The following is a 4,431-nucleotide window of genomic DNA, read 5'->3' on the forward strand; positions in this document are numbered from 1 at the left end:
TTGTAAATGTCTTCACTCCTCATCCTAATTTGGTGGTAACCAGCCCTTAGATCAATTTTAGAGAAAATATTGACCCAAACAACTTATCTAGCAGGTTATCCATTATTGGAATTGGATACTTATCTTTGATGGTTATCTCATTAAGCCCTCGGTAATCCACACAAAATCTCCAAGTCCCATCTTTCTTCTTTACTAGTAAAGCTGATGAAGAAAAAGGTGACTGACTATCTCTAATGATCCCATTAAGCATCATCTCCCTCGCCTGTTTCTCTAGCTCTTCTTTTTGAAAGAAATTATACATGTAAGGCCTCATGCTGACAGGTACAGATCCTGGCTTGAGTGGAATTCCATGATCTAGGGCCCTTGTAGGAGGTAGGGATTTAGGCTCAACAAACACATCTTGATAGGTGATCAACATTGACTGGATGGAGGAATCAGTTGACTCTTCCTCTTTTGCTACTACTGCTTGCACCAAGAACAAGTGTGCCATGAGAGTTTGCCATTTCTTTCTCAATTTTCCCATAGTACTTCCACTAGTCAATCCTAATTGCCGTTGCTGGTTGATGCCCTGCAACACCAACTTATTGTCCCTTTTCCCAATGGTAACACAGTTCTTTTCACGATCAAACTTAGTTGGATTGAACTTCTTTATCCAATCATTGCCAAGGACTATGTCACAACCTCCTAGCTGTAATATCAAGTTTTCTTCAAATAATTTCCCACCCATCTTCCAACTAAACTTAGGACAAACAGAGTTGGTATACATGTAATTACCATCAGCCACTGTTACTCTTAGTGTATTAGCAAACACTAGTGTGTATCGAGTCTCCTTGACAGTAATCTTGTTAATGAAGCTATGAGTGCTACCTGAATCCACCAATATAGTAGCTCCTTCTTTCTCAACACTCCTCTCACTAGTATGGTATTGACTCCCATATTAGTACCAGACAAAGCATTAAAGCAAACAACCTCCTATATTTTGGTCATGTGTCTAGTTCAATCTCTACCTCAGGTGGTGGTTCTTCATGTATAGTAGTCACTTCTTCCGCTTCTCCAGTCAAGCATTGCAGTTGTTTGAATTGACACTTGTGACCGGGACCAAAATTTTCCCCACATCTGAAGCATAGTTGGTTGGCCTTTCTATACTCCTACACCTCTGGAGTCAGTCTCAAAGGACTATGTTTGGATGGAGCAGCTGTAGTTGGCCTTTGCACCACTGCCGGAACTGAATCCTTAACAGCATTGGCCACCCTTGCTATTGGCTGGTTCTTCTTTAAGGCAGCTTCAATTGCCTTCTCCTGCATTCTAGCTTGCTCAATGGCACATCTCAAAGTTTTAGGTTTAAATTGCTTCACTGAATATTTGATTTCATCCTTCAAGCCCCCTACAAAACTAGAAAAGGAAATGTGCCTCATTTAGTGCAGGGTTCCTCGCTATCATCTGAGCCTTAAGGTCATCAAATTTCACCAGATAATCTTCGATATTACTTGTTTGTTGCAGTAAGTTAAATTCCTCCACCACATCCTCCATTAACATTTTCCCAAACCTATTGCATACCTCCTCCTTCAGTTCTTCCCATGTAATCACTCCGCTGCTTAGTATCAGGGAATTATAAAATAACTCAACATTGTCATTCATATATGAAGCAACCCCTTCTACTTTAAGATCCTCAACTACCTTATATAAATTGAAGAATCTATCACATTTTCGAATCCATACCTTATGGTTAGTACCATCGAAACTTGGTAATTCCCATTTAGGATTAGGAACCTTCCCTTGTTATGGTCTATCTGCTCTATTTTCAGCAGGTAATGGTAGTAGTCCAATTCCGACTCCGGGAATTTGCTCAGGTGGCCTACGATCCATGATATTCAACCTCTCTAACAGCTGTTCCAAAGTGCCTTGAATACCAGCTTGGGTGTCTTTCAAATCTTGTTGCCCATCCTTTAGCTCAGCCAACAGCTCGTCATGGTGGGTTAGTTTCTCATCCATCACTTTCATACGAGTTCCTCCTACCATTAATACCTCTATTTTGGTGTGAAATCGATAAGGCTCTGATACCAATTGTCAAGATCTAAGCTCAATTCAAGCTCGTTTTGGAGAAAAGAAACCCTAGAACTCGAATTTAAGAGGATTGAAAGTCAAAAAGGTAATATCTTCACCCTCTAATTGATTATAGTATTGGATTAATGATTATAGACTCTAGTTCATGAGATATGAGCTGATGAGTTTGACAAAAAATCATGAACGGTTACAACTTTGGGTTGTTGATTGTTGATTATTAGTTAAGGGTATTTTTTATTTTATGGGTGATGAAGAATAATATTGATTATAACAACTTGAGATTTTACAATTTATCTAGGAGTAAGAGAATAGGTTGTTAGGTGTAGAAACTCCATTAATGAGGGCTATGAAGCTTTATACTCACAAAGTGTTTGATAAAATGCCTAAGTGACCAAAATATGAGTATTATTGCTAATATGAAATCCCTTTGATTTGTATTGTTGTAGATTAAAGTTGAAAGGGTTGACAATGTATTATGCTCAACATCATAAAGTTAAGGTATGTGAGGCTAACTCTCTACGTTTGGAAATGTTTATGATTCTCCCTACGTCTCATTCTTATGACTATTACGAATTTCCTTAGAAAATAATTATGCATCAGTTCCATGAATAGTTGTAGAACTTCTATTCTCAAAATGACGTGGTTTCATAATTCGTTCAATATCCCATGAGTCTCAGTTATGCCAGATCATTTTATTATGGATACATATCCCAGTCCAGTACTATTCAGCATTCCAGTATCGTGAAACCCTTTATAATTTAGTAATATAGTATCATGCATTATAGTATCATTAGTTCCTGATTTTAAATCCTCAATGTTGAATGCATGTATTTAGGCCCTGTCACACCCCTTTTTCTACCCCGAAAGATATGTATGTTATGGATTGTGGGTAGGTTAAAGAGTTTTTCCAATTAAAGTGACAAGCTTGAATAGGGATTATTTTGTTTACAGAGTCGCCACTTGGAATTGATTTTTTGGGTGTTCCAAGTCACCTTTTTATTTAATCCCTAGTCAAAGGATGGTTTAACTCTATTATTATCGGTCCGCGAAAATAAAATTCGGGTAAGGAATTCTGTTGACCGGGGAGAAGGTGTAAGGCATTCCCCGAGTCTCGTGGTTCTAGCACGGTCGCTTTATTGACATAAACTTGGCTTTAATTAATTTTGAACAAATTGATATTTATATGCTTTTTATATTTTTACCGAGCCGCTTTTATATCTGGATTATTAGAAAAATTAAAGAAATTTTTTGAATAATAAGATGTCATAACCACACTACGCAAGCGAATGCATGATCGAGACGAAATTTATTACTTTTATCATAACAGCGCTACGCAAGCGAATCCGTAGTTATGACAAGGATTATTAGTACATTATTACTTTTGAAAAAAAAATTACTACACTTAAAAATTACTAAAATATTAAGTATCGCGCTACGCAAGCGAAATCGTAATTTTAGCAAAAGAATTAATTAAATTAAAAATTAATTAAAGCTAGTAGAAATAATATGAGATTATTGAATTAAAATATTAAGTTAATATCACGATACGCGAGCGAGTCCGTGAATGAAAAAGTTAAAGCGCACCTACTAGGTGCCTTGCGTATAAATTAATTATTAAGGAGATTAAGTTGTAAAGTTATTTTAATAAAAGAAAAAACTAATTTCTTTTTTTTATTATATATAAAAAGAGATATGGAACCACACTTATATTGAAAATGTCGGCCTGTTTTGGTTGTCATGGGCATTGAGTCCAATTAAAGTAATCACTTGGGTTGCTGGCCCCTTTAGAAGTTAAATGGCCATTTTGGGCCAAAGGTTAGTTATTAACTTTGGGCCTAGCATTTTATATTTTCTGTCCAACTTACTATTAACTATTGAAAAACCATTATTATATTTGTAGGGGCCAATATTTTATCCTTTTCATCACCTAACTACTATTTTATGATCAAAAAAAATAAATCCACACCAAAATACTTAAAAAACAATAATTACAAGAAATAACACACTAATAAAAAAAATTGTAAATGAACATCACGGATTGTTGAACATTGGCTAACAAATCTTAGGCAAACTAAATTCAATAAGCTACTAAAAGGAAAAACTTATAAAATTAAAAGAAATTATATTTCCTTTTCATGAAACATGCATTAGCCTAAAATACGTGATAATCTTCCGGCCTCAAATATACATTGCAACGGACAAGAAAAAGACAACGAGCTATGAGCCAAAATATTTTAAAACATGGTGTCAACCACAATTAAACAAGAAGTTCAACATTCATTACACATGCTTACATACAAAATCCTACACAAAACAAGATATTTAAAGTTCAAAAAGAAGCTGAATAACACTTAAATCTGCTTCATT

This window comes from Nicotiana attenuata, chromosome 2 (genome assembly GCF_001879085.1).
Source record: "Nicotiana attenuata strain UT chromosome 2, NIATTr2, whole genome shotgun sequence".
Classification (NCBI taxonomy): Eukaryota; Viridiplantae; Streptophyta; class Magnoliopsida; order Solanales; family Solanaceae; genus Nicotiana; species Nicotiana attenuata.